Raw genomic sequence first — 13487 nt, forward strand, 5'->3', positions numbered from 1 at the left:
TTAAATACATGGAAAAGTTCTTTTACATACTTATTCCGTTACATTGGCTATTTACTTGCCTTGTTGAAAGTGAAAGTGTTAGTCGCTCAGTCCTGTCCACTCTGCGACCCCATGGAGGGTAGCCAACCAGGCTCCTCTGTCCATGGAATTGTCCAGGCAAGAATACTGGAGTGGGTTGCCATTCCCTTCTCCAGGGGATCTTCCCCACCCAGTGATGGAACCTGGGTCTCTCGCATTGCAGGCAGATTCTTTATTGTCTCAGTCACCAGGGAAGCCATCTACAAGGGACTCCTCCAAAGGGATTTGCTAGTTTCTTTCTAGCAAAGGAAAACATTTCTTTTTACCAGTTACCCTGCTGTGTGATTTCCTACCAGTGGCCACCAATTTAAGAATTGTTCCTGCTCAGATGGCCCCCAGTTGATACCCAGGGATCATCTCTTGATGAGCCAACCTGGGTTAGAAACAACCAGAACACAGAGGGCTTTTCACAGGACTTGCTCGGCGGACGTGCATCTCTTCACGTCACGCAGTAGGGAAAGGGCGCTGTGTGAAGCAGTTGCAGACCATGGTGTGGAGGTTGGAAGGTGTCGCGGCCATCTGCCTTGTGAATGTGCTGGTATACGAGTGCCTGGCACCGCGTCAGCCGCTGGGCTAGAGCAGGAAGGACTAAACGGACAGGTCCGCCTGGGAGGGACTGAACCCGGAGCTGGGCAAAAGGCGAGCTACCACCTTAACGCTTCTTGACGGACTGGCAGCGAGCAAGAGTGACAAGTCACAGCCGTGTCTTATTACAAGGTACATCCGTTTCTTCACCGCATGGTCCAATTCCGCAAGGTAAGTGACCCTTTGCCATTTTATCTTCTCTCTTGGTGAGTTCTGCTCAGTCACTCCGCCCCACGGGGCCTCTATGGAGGCGGAACCACTGTGTCAGAGGTGGTTTTCGAAGAGAAGTCGTGGTCGGAGTGATAAGAGGGAGGGCAATAGGCGGGATTTCCGGTCCGCGCTTCCGTCAGCTGCCTTTCCCGGGCGTCTCCCCGCAACCTCCTCGATTTCCCTTGTCCGTGACGCGGCGCTCTGGAGAAATTCGACGGGACAGTCACCAGGGGCCAGGGAAACGTGAGCCGCAGGTAAGGACCGAGTGTGTGTATATTCTCGCGGCTCTGTTTGAGAAGAGAAACTGTGGTGCTGGCACTGCCTGGAGGAGTGACTGAAAGAAGAGTGGGTCAGCGACAGCGAGGGGAGTGTGAGGCTACGACTGCGAGGCTACTGTGACCCAGGGGCGTGGACAGCGAGGGGACTGTGGCTGAGACGTAGCTGCTTGCCAGGGATCTGTGACCCAGCAGCAGTGAATACTAAGCGGCTCTGACCGCGGAGAACACGAGGCAGAGGCTGCGTGGGGACTCTGACCGAGGAAGTATGAAGCAGTGACAGCGGGGAACTGTGACCAAGGGCCAAGGACTCGGAGGAGTCTGATCGATGGATAGGAACTGTGAGGGGACTCTGACCTAAGGGAATATGAAGCAGCAGCTGCGAGGGGCCTCTAACCAAGGAGCAGTAATTTTGAGGGGGCTGAGTTGGAGAAGACTGTGGGATCAGTGACTGGACACGGTACTGTAGCGTTTTGTTTGAGTAGTGGTGTGGTGACTGGCTGGAGAAGGTTAGACAGACCCGAGTTTAATTTGATGGGCAGACTTCTTGTGGCTGGGAAGCTTATCTCACCATTGAGCTACAGTTTCTTCCACCGTGAGTGGGAAGTTTGGATTAGATGAATGTTTCCTAAACTGTGGGTTCTGTCCTTTTACTGGGTTGTGTAGTCCATTTAGTGGAGGGGACCTGAAATTTACCAAAAAAAAAAAGGAAATAGACCTGAAATTTTCACATAATAATAGTAGTATTTCATGAAACTTGTTTCAGTTATGTGTGTGTGAGGTTATGATGCAAAATGAATTTCATGTATCTTAAAATGCAGTTAAAAAGTTGGAAAAACATTGGACCAGATTATTTCTGAGTTTTCCTTCTGGTCTAAAATGCCATGATTCTACAGTGAGGGGACTATTTGGAAATACCAAGATGCAATTAGAAAGATCTGGGGCTGGGGCACATCCTCTACCAGACTGACTTAACTGAAGAAGGCTTCCCAAATAAAATTGGAGTAGTTTTAACTGAAGACTGAAACTCAGGTCCTCAGTTGGGAGATATATATATATGCTTATATATTGAAATAGGGACAGTGATATTTAGAAAGTCAGTGAGGATACAGGGGTTTATGATGGGAAAAACTGTTAGGAATAGACACTGAGTAAGGGGGAAGCTTTGAAGAGGGTAGAAACAAGGCTTAGAAGGGGAACTGAAGATAGAGACAAAAGATTCTGCTGAGAATAAAGTGACCTCCTTTTCAATCTTAATATTTAATGTTTCTGTAAATACAGAAAATTGCTAGTAAAAAGGTACTGGTTAAGAATGAAATTTGGTGCAGTAATCTGTGGTGAACAGATGATCATCATGGAGAAGACGGGATGACCTGGAGGGGTCAACAGTGGCGACTAGAATGCCACAGAGGAGAAGTGTAAATGTATTTGGCTATCCAGCTCAATGGTTTTTGTACATTGGAGGCCAAGACTGGCCTACTGGGAATGATACCATGCTGTGGATAATTCAGCTGATGTTTTAGCTTGGGTTTATTTCCTACTGATCCCTTTCATGAGGTCTGTTAGTGATGCAGATGGAATTGAAGTGAGTTTCACTACTTCTTCCTCTTTTACAGCCCTTTGTAGAAGGTGCTACTTGTTGATTGCATCACTTAGTGTTTTTTAAAAATATATGTAATAGAAGAAGCTTGAGACAGTTTTAACTTACCAGACCCTGTATTTACCTGATAACCTGATAGTCACTCCCACCCTTTATACACATATACACTGTGTCATAGCGGAAGAGATTTCAGAAAGATACTTAAATGGAAATCAGTTGGGAATGGTGAGGGATAGCCTTTTTTTGGCGGCACTAGTCTGAGTTGCAGCACAAGGGATCTTCAATCTTCCTTGTAATATGTAGGATCTTTAGTTTTGGCTTTTGTGATCTCGTGCCCTGATCCAGGCCCCTGCATTGGGAGTGTGAAGTCGTAGCCACTGGACCACCAGGGAAGTCCCAACGAGAGCCTTTGTTTAGCTAAAAAATGGCTGTTTCTAGAATATTATATGTTTACTAGGCTTACATTCTCGGAGAAGGCAATGGCACCCCACTCCAGTACTCTTCCCTGGAAAATTCCATGGACGGAGGGCCTGGTGGGCTGCAGTCTGTGGGGTCACTAAGAGTCGGACACAACTAAGCGACTTCACTTTCACTTTTCACTTCCATGCATTGGAGAAGGAAATGGCAACCCACGCCAGTGTTCTTTTGGAGAATCCCAGGGACGGGGAAGCCTGGTGGGCTGCCGTCCTTGGGGTTGCACAGAGTCAGACATGACTGAAGCGATTTAGCAGCAGCAGCAGGCTTACATTCTATATAACCAAAAGGAACTACTTAAGAATTTGTTCCTAGAACAGAATATACTACTTAAAGGTTACTCATCAACAAAGGGAAGACGTTTAGGCTTGGGGATTGCAGCACTGCCTCTGGGGTTATTTGTGTTTGCTGAATGAAATGATTCTTTTTGATTTGAGCTGCTTTGTAAATTCCTTTTGGAAACCAATATAATGGCCTAATTGATTAAGAAAGAACATTATTCCTTCCTCAGCCTATGATGTCTTCTCTCATAAACAGGTGAGGTTTTATTTTTCTTGGGGATCTCTTCTTTGGATATGTGACTCCTTAAGGAGAATCTAGTCAGAGCCTTGGATTCCTGGTGACTTTATCTGATGTTAACCCTGACTTACTCTGTGACTGTGGGAAGAATTATTGCTTTCTCTTGCTTTAGATTTCCTTACTGTGGCAGAGAAAGCTGTTCTTCTGGTTAAATAGCCCTTTAATAATCTGAAAAATATGCATACTAACCACATTTAGTATACAATCTCATGGAGTTTGTTAACCATCTGCCTTCATCCATGATTTTCCTGTGGAGCTATCTAATCTGTAGGTTAGACATTATTCCCCTTGGGTGATGAATAGCCTCTTCATGTTATAAACTCTGATTAATTTATGAAATATTCATAGAAAAAGCAAGCATAGTAATGATGGATAAGGACAAAATAATAATAATTGTAATTTTCTTATGTTTTTCTTTCACAGTATTTGCATAACTCTGATCTGAAGCCAGATCTTCTGACTTTCCTAGTAGAGATAATTCCTCCTACTGAATCAAACAGAAGTTCTTACACTAACATTTATGTTCTCCTGAAATAAATTAGAAAGAATAAATTTTTCTAAAAGTCATGATTCAGGGGGAGTTTTTTCAGTTAGAGAAATCCTAAAGTCAGGCTACTTCCCAATCATCACTGGAATGTGACAGCTCCTTTTTATTCAAGATTGGTTGATTCTACATCCTTTACTTATGTCTACATAAGTCACATTAGAAAGTAATAGGAAGAAGAGAGTGAGAACAGGGCTCAACTTTCTTGCTTATCTGCCTAGAGAGTAACTTGTAGCACTTTCTCTTTCCTAAGCTTAAACCTTTCTGTTTCTAGTCCTAAACTTCTCTTTTCACAATATTCCTGTCAAATGGGTACCTGAACACATGTACGACATATGATTTGTTAATTGTTTATGAATGGTTTGTGACAAAATTTAAATCCTCCCTTCCTCTATAATTTAATCAGTAAATTCAGGGAATATACATTTTTACATACTTTATTTTGCAGTATATGCCAGGGCACCATTCTAGAAGGGGGAAAAAAAAAAACAACAAAGCAACAGTGAGTCTCTAGTATATATTTAGCACTGTGTTAGGTTTGTTTACATACTTTATTAATATAAATAAGTTAATTTCCTGTATTTTCCTGTTTGCAGATCACATAAGTGGATAGATATATAGCAGGATTGGAGGGAGATTTGTTTTTCTGTCTTTTTTTCCTCCCTTTCTGTTGGTAACTCTCTTGTTGAAAGTTTAGTTTGAAGCTTTCTGCATTTGGACTAGAATGTCTGTCAGGGGAACCCATGGATTTGCTAGGCTGTTATATCACATTCACAACTATTTGCAAATCAGTTTGAAGTGAAGGCTGCTAAAAATAGTGATTTATAATCTTTGCTCTATATTAGAGAACAGAATGAGCGTATGGCACTTAATAGAAACTGGGTGATTCTGGTTTGTTTGGTTTTTTGGCCCCTAGTCTTAATCTTTTTTGTTCCATGGAACACTTTGGCATTATGGTGAAACCTTGTGGACTCCTTTTTTTTAATTAATGTTTGTATATGCAAAAAAGTACATAAATTATAAAGAAAACAAATTGTGTTGATATGTAGTTATCAAAATATCTTTAAATGTGTGAAATAGCACATGTAGTTTTTATTAACATAGTAAATAAAGCTTTCTGTCTATCAGTGGGTCTTATAACTATGATAATTTTTAAATGATCATGTGTTTAAATAGTATTTCAAGATATTTGTAACAAGTAATATTATATGAAAATATCTATGATTTCTACTGGTGACAAAGTCTATTATTACTAAGTCTGCTATTACTGTTGTGGCTTACATTCATAACTGAAGGATGGTGGATTTGTCAGAGGCTAGTGAAAATAAAGTGGAGAAGGCAATGGCAACCCACTCCAGTACTCTTGCCTGGAAAATCCCATGGACGGAGGAGCCTGGTGGGCTGCAGTCCATGGGGTCGCTAAGAGTCAGGCATGACTGAGCATCTTCACTTTCACTTTTCACTTCCATGCATTGGAAAAGGAAATGGCAACCCACTCCAGTGTTCTTGCCTGGAGAATCCCAGGGACGGGGGAGCCTGGTGGGCTGCCGTCTATGGGGTCGCACAGAGTCAGACATGACTGAAGCGACTTAGCAACAGCAGCAGCAGTAGTAAAAATAAAGATATACTTTTTTTAGTCTAAATCCCAGATTCCCTGAATCTGTCGTAGACCCTGCCTTAGAGATATAACCCAGTCTAGGGAGAACAAAATCTAAACACAGGGTTTACACACTGATTCTTCCAGTGGGATAGTGGCAGAGCACATTGTTCAACTGTAAGAACTGTAACAAGTTTCTGGTCTTTAGGATAATCTCTGTCCTGAAATCCAACCTTCTGTGGTCAGGCCCAAGCACAAACTTTATTTTGGTCCATGACTAACCCAGAGTCTGACACAGAGTAAGTGCCCACTCAGTGTTTGTTGAATAAGTGTTTCTCTGGAGAAATTAGAGGGAAGAGATCAAGTTCAAAGCTTAGATCTTAGATGTGGCCATTTACTGATCCTAAATATTGAGGAGTAACATTGAGCCCTGACTTAAAACTAATCTGTCTGTGCAGATAATGTTGTGAAATCACCTTTACATTTAGAATTTCCCAAAGCAGGCATTCTTTGACTTATTCTATATGGTGTAGTGATATATATACTGGTTAGTGACATTGTTACTGTTGTAGTTGCTAAGTGATATCCAGCTCTTTGCAATCCCATGGACTTTTTAGCATGCCAGGCTCCTTTGTCTTCCACTGTCTCCTGGAGTTTCCTCAAATTTATGACTGTTGAGTCAGTGGTGCTGTCTAACCATCTCATCCACTATTGCCCCCTTCTGCCCCTGCCTTCGGTCTTTCCCAGCATCAGGGTCTTTTCCAGTGAGTCGGCTCCTCATGTCAGGTAGCCAAAGTATTGGAGCTTCAGCTTCATCATCAGTCCTGACTATTCAGGGTTGATTTCCTTTAGGATTGACTGGTTTGATCTCCCTGTAGTCTAAAGGGATTCTCAAGAGTCTTCTCCAGCACCACAATTCAAAAGCATGCATTTTTCAATGCTCAGCCTTCTTTATGATCCAATTTTCACATTCGTACAGGATTACTGGAAAAACCATAGCTTTGACTAGACAGACCTTTTTGACAATGTGATGTCTCAGCCTTTTAATACTTTAAGTTAGCTTTCCTTCCAAGGAGCAAGCATCTGTTAATTTTATGGTTAGTGACATAAATTGCCGTAATCCTGCATCAGAAAGTTATTGTACATGAGGACTTCCCTGGCTAAGACTCCAAGCTCCCTAATTGAGGGGTCCCAGGTTTGATCCCTGATCAGGGAACTAGATCCCACATGCTGCAACTAAGATCTGGTGCAGCCAAATAAATAGTTGTTTTTTTTTTTTAAGAAAGTTATGGTACAGTTTCTTGAAAACATTGTATTTCTAGCACTGTCCTCCACATTAGAACTGTTTACATAATCTAGGTAGAGTTCGCTACCAAATTATTAATAAAACTGATCTTGTTTTCCTTTAGAATAGAGTTGGCAAACTTCTTAGGTAAAGGGCCTAATAGTAAACATTCAGCTCTGCGGGTCATACAGTTTCTGTTACAACTATTCAACTCTGCAGTTGTAGCACAAAAATGGTCATAGGCAGTACATAAGTGAATGAGCATGGCTGTGTTTCAGTAAAACTTTAATTATAAAAACAGAGTGTGGGCCATTTTTGACTTGTAAGCTGTAGTTTGCTGACCCTTGCTATAGAAATTCTGCTAGTTCTTGAATCCACCCCTTCCTCCCACTGTGGGCTAGATATATCCTCCCTCACTTCAAAGGTCTTTACACAAAGGGTGATGTGGCTGCACTGTTATCTGTGGGAAGGCCTGAATGTACAGCAGATGACATGATTAATGCCAGCAGTATTTGATTCACTTTAACCTAGAAGTTCATAGAGCTTGCCTCTTAGAGCACTACTTTATTAAATTCCACAGTGGTAGAAGCAGATAAAAATAATAAATATAAATATTTAGCTTTGGAACTGGGCATTGGTATGCCAGTAGAAGATTGCTGTTATTGTTCAGTCACTCAGTTGTGTCTGACTCTTTGTGACCCCATGGGCTGCAGTGTGCCAGCCTTCCCTGTCCTTCATTGTTTCCCAGAGTTTGCTCAAACTCATGTCCGTTAAGTCGATGATGCCATCCAACCATCTCATCCTGAGTATAGGGTTGTATTGAGGGAAATTATTGTAGGCCCAGAGATGAGGGGAAGCAGGCAAAGGAAAAATTCTTGTCTCCCTTTTTTTTTTTTTAACTCAGATAGTTCCTATAGTACTCAGTCAAATTTGAGTTAGATTTTTGAAATTTGAAGAGTATATATTATATGTGATTGCAGCTTCTACTATTTAGGTTGTTGCATAGCTTAAGAAGCAGTGTCCATCTCCTCTTTCACCCTGGGATGCTTAGGAAATCTACCAGCAATAAGGAAGTAGAATAGAAGGGGATTGAGTAGGAGTTTCTAAAACTGCACTTCCAGGAGACTTTCATCTTTAAAACACTAGCACATGCACACCAGCACCCAGATATTGTCTCCTTCAAGACATTCATGTTGGAAAAACACTTGATTAGATTTATCCTCCATATCTCCGTCCTGCCACCCCTTCCCACTGACACACATTTCCACTTCTTTTGTGTGCTTCCTTAATAGCAGAGTTGATCTGTCCGAGCAGGCATCTACTGGAACACTGAAGAACAAGGCTAGCAGTGTGTACTGGGAGGTGAGTCAGCAGAAATGGAGCCAGATTTTGTGAATCTGGGTAAAAATCACAGGAGCAGATACTACATTCTGTATCTTGAAAGCGGTTTGGAGACACTAAGGCACTTACTAGCCCGGGTGGTGGTAGTGTGGGTATTTACGTCCATATTTAGATTCTGTGTTTGAATGGGGAATTTGAGTGACTAAGATGAAGTGACTTATTTAGGGACTGAATATGTAGCAGTGATGGAAAAATTACAAATGCTGCATTTTAAATGCCAGCTCTATTTTCCTTTTTTTTTTTGTTACAGCTTCTTTTGACATAGAAACTTGTGGGAAGTATACACAGCTAAGGCAGTAGGTTTTGGCCTACCTGATAGGCTCAAGAGGGAGGCACTGTATTTTGTCTCCAGCTGTTTTCAGTCGGACTCAGCTTAATTACTATGAGTGCTGTGGCTGGAAACCAGGATCTGTCTGCAAATTATTAGGAAGTCTCCTGCTCCCCATTCTCATTTTGCTCTTGTACTGTATTGGCTCTGAGGAGGTGCCATCTTTCCCCAGCTCTACTCCCACTGTCAAGTAAATATTAAGGCAGCCACTGTGTGTGTGTGTTTTCACTCTCAAATGTAGATATTTAATGTTTCCTCCTTTTCTGGGGACATCACTCATTTTTACTTGAACAGCATTGCTGCTGCTAAGTCACTTCAGTCGTGTCCGACTCTGTGTGACCCCATAGACGGCAGCCCACCAGGCTCCCCCGTCCCTGGGATTCTCCAGGCAAGAACACTGGAGTGGGTTGCCATTTCCTTCTCCAATACAAGAAAGTAAAAAGTGAAAGGGAAGTCTCTTGTCTGACTCTCAGCGACCGCATGGACTGCAGCCTACCGGGCTCCTCCATCTGTGGGATTTTCCAGGCAAGAGTACTGGAGTGGGGTGCCATTTGATTACAAAGGGGCAGTTATCATAAACAGAGAGTTTGGGAAGTATTGTTCCTCATTATTGGAGATATTCAGTGATTACTGGGCAGTTGTGAGTATAATAAAGGTGGTATAGTTTTGGGTAAAGCTAAGTTTCAGTATAATGAACTGAAAAGCCAGCATGTATTTGCTACCCTCAGTACACTCTCATCTTCTAACATACCTTTTCTTGATATGTTCTGGCAAATTCGATATGTTCTGGCAGCCGTCTATTGGAACTTTAGGGAAACTGGGGGTAATTTTTTTCATCAGTTTAGGGACTAGTTATTAACCTTTTCTATATACTTTCAAGGTGTGTAAGTTAGTAGATATGAGGAACTTGGAGATGGTCTAAGAGAGCCAGTGAAAAATGAAAAACATGGCGACCTATAAAGTCAAAGTTTAAAATAGTTTTAGTAATAGTTCTAGAGGAAAGGCATGAGAGTTAATCTCTTTATAATTTCTAAATTCTTTTAGGCTTATTGTTATGGAATGTCTGGGGTCTTAGTGCTTTCTACCTCCTAAAAAAGTGGAAAGATATAGAAGTATTTTACATTATAAAACAAAAAATATTAGTTGTATTTGTTCTAAATCCAAAGGATCTTTAGCCTTCAGTTTGTCTGATGCATAATCTTCAGTTTAAAGTATAGTGTAAAATACAGGATAGGACATAAAAGCCATCTTTGGGAAATAAAAGAACTATATGTAAGCAGATAAGGAAAAATACTTTTGACAGGATGAGAGCTTTATTTTACCATCTTTGATACACTTCTAAATTGACAAGTATTTGACATCTTTCCATCAAAACAAAATACTAAGATGTGTAGTGTTTTTCAAAATTTCAAAGGAGTTTTTTTTTTTAATTTATTCAAATAGTTATTGAGCATCTGCTATGTGCTAGGGCTCATTGCCAGGTATTGGATGCATCAATTATGATTTTGTGGTTCTAAGTGATAAGAAACCCAATCTACCTGAGTTTCAGCAAAAAGGGAAGTTCACTGGATGGCAGAATTAGGCAATTCAGGATCTGGCTTCTCTCCATCATCATCATTGCTTTCTCTGTGTTGTCTACTTTGAGAAAGACTCTTCCTGGTTTATAGGATGACCACTAGATTGTCATAGATGGTTCCTAGAGTTGTGTCTCCAGGTTTAAATTCACAAATCTTTGTCCAAGCATTCCCATCTGACAAGTCCTGGGATTCATGCTGATTGGACTATCTTAGGTCACCTATCACTGCCTTTCCCACCCACCTCTTCCCCAGTCTGTGGCCTGGGAGGGTGATGTGCTAATTGGTTCAGGTTAGGCCTATGATATCTGATGGCATGTGGTATGAAGGGTGAAGATCACACAGGTCAAATGATACTAACTCTCCAAATGAAAATGGTCCCTGTCCAGAGCAGGAGATTGCACAGTGGAAAGACAAACAACATTTGGGAGTTTGTTTTCTGATCTCTCATTTGATCCTTACCATAACTTAGAAATTAAGTACGTTTTGTTAGAAAGTTCCTTAATCTCATGAAGAATCTCTTAGGGTCAGTGCAAGGAGGAGCTAAAAAATATTTTTTTGACTAAAGTTTTTTTCGAGGGGGGGCGGCTAGGCCACACGATTTGTGGGATTTTAGTTCCTTGACCAGGGATCGAACCTGTGCTCCCTGCAGCAGAAGCATGAATCCACTGAACCGCCAGGAAGTGCCTGGGAGCAGTTAGAATTAACTCCACTTATACATGATATGATTCGTGGTCTAGTGCATCCTCTACTGTTCTACTCTAGCCCGAACCAAAACCTAAGTAATCTGTCAGTGATATGCCCAGTAAGGAGTTCAGTCTTTATGAAAGATGAAATGAAATTCCTGCCTGGCACAGTGTAGTGCATGGCGAGTGTGGAAGAAGTGTTTTTGTTTAAATTCAGGTATGGCTATTTTATACACTAGGTAACATAATGTTGTCATTAAGTGCACAGATCTAGAGCCAGAATGCCTTGGTTCAAATCCTGTTTTTGCCCTGTCCCAGACGTGTCATCTCAGTCAAGTCATTTAACCCAGCTGTGCCTCAATTTCTTCATCTGCAAAATAGAGTTAATAATATTATCTACCTCATAAGATTGTTGTTATTTAATATATACAAAAGGTTTAGGGACTTCCCTAGTGGTCCAGTGGCTTAAACTTCATGCTTCTAGTGGAGGGGGCCCAGGTTCGATCCATGGTCAAGGAACTAGATCCCACGTGCTGCAAGAGTTCATATGCCACAACTAAGAGATCTCACATGCTGCAGGGGAGATCAAAGATTCTGTGTACTGCAACGAAATTAAAAAAAAAAAGTTTTAAAAATATATAATATATGCAAAAGGTTTATAACTTTCTGGCACATAGAAAGTAAATACATGCATGCTTAGTCACTTCAGTCATGTCCTACTCTTTGTGACCTATGGACCGTATCCCTCCAGGCTCCTCGGTCCAAGGGATTCTCCAAGCAAGAATACTGGAGTGTGTTGCCATTCCCTTCTCTAGGGGATCTTCCCATCCCAGGGATCGAACCCGTGTCTCTTAGGTCTCCTGCATTGGCAGGCGAGTTCTTTACAACTAGCGCCATCTGGGAAGTCCACATTAGCTATAATTTTTATCATCACTGTTATCATAATCTTTGGGATAGTGATAGAGAAATGTGAATTATGTGATAGTACAATGAAACAGGTTTATGTCTGAATACTGTAATCATTACTGTAATACTGTAATCATTACAGTCTAATACTATAATCACTAAGAATTCTAAATATATTTTTTATTCTGTTTTCTAAAGATAAACCCTCGTGTGTTTTATATTGTCCTAATGTAGAATATTATGAGTGGATCTCAATGAGGAGAAAGGGTTCTAGTGGTATGTTACATTGGTATATGGTGACATCTATTCTGATCAGTATTTTCGGTACTAATGTGGATAGAGACATAAAAACCATGCTTTTCAAGTTTATAGGTTACATAAAATTGTGACTGCAAAATGATACATGGCAGTCACAATTTGAAATTATTTTAACAGATTAGAACAAACAGATCAATCAAGATGGACTTTGGTAAAGCAATTATCCTTCAATAAAAAAATTTTTTTTAAAGATAGACTTTAACAGGATTATGACCAATAAAATGAATAAGTATATTTCTATACATTCTTTGCTTGAATGACCTGGTATGCTAAAATGAAATGCCTCCTAAGGTCACCTAGTCCCTTTTCAGATACTCTCATTTCTCAAAAGTATTTTATTATGTTTAGTTAAAATTTGTGTCTCTGCATCCTCCAACTAGTGATTCATTTTCTATTATCTAGAGTGTCACAGAGTAAGTGTCTGCCCTATTCAACATGACAGGCATTCAGATATTTAGAGATAGGTATTAGATACCTTCTTGTATAGTAAGTACAGTGTCATATTTTACCATATACTATAGTGGTTAAGAATATGCAGTCTGCAGCCAGACTGACTGAATTTGATTCCTAGCACCACTTACTAGTTGTGTGACTTATTTTCTGCACCTCAGTTTCAATAGTGATAAAAATAATACATGTATCTCAGAGAGTTGTGAATGTTGAGAGTTTTAATATTAAAAAAAATTTTGACATACAGGTGTTCTATAAATGCTGACAGTAGTAGTAGTAATAATATTTTTTTCTTCATCATTGCTTTACATCAGACTCTAGAAGAGTTCTTGCTACAACAATGATTCTTTAGTGGGGTAGGGATAGAATGGGGAAGATGCAGCGAGCATACCTCATTTTATCATAATTTTACAGTTGTAAATCACAGTTGTAATCATGGAGGAAAACTTGACAAAATCTTTTGACTATAGAGGATACATAGGAAATAGACAAAGGCAGATTATGGCAACTACTACTACTATGAAATAATAGTAGCTGATGTTTACAAAGTAATGCTCAAAATTCTCTAAGCCAGGCTTCAGCAATATGTGAACTGTG

The 13487-nt window shown here is 40.6% G+C and overlaps 1 protein-coding gene across 1 annotated transcript in view; it reads left to right on the plus strand.

Annotated features, from left to right (window-relative positions):
- The first annotated feature begins 997 nt into the window (after positions 1-997).
- PCYT1A (phosphate cytidylyltransferase 1A, choline) overlaps positions 998-13487 on the plus strand; it is a 48039-nt gene continuing 35549 nt past the window's right edge. The window contains exon 1 of the mRNA XM_040249868.1: positions 998-1127. The gene's annotated coding sequence lies outside the window, so the exon portion shown is untranslated. The remainder of the gene's footprint in view (positions 1128-13487) is intronic.

Source organism: Oryx dammah, unplaced genomic scaffold (assembly GCF_014754425.2).
Source record: "Oryx dammah isolate SB20612 unplaced genomic scaffold, SCBI_Odam_1.1 HiC_scaffold_2, whole genome shotgun sequence".
In the NCBI taxonomy this organism is placed as follows: Eukaryota; Metazoa; Chordata; class Mammalia; order Artiodactyla; family Bovidae; genus Oryx; species Oryx dammah.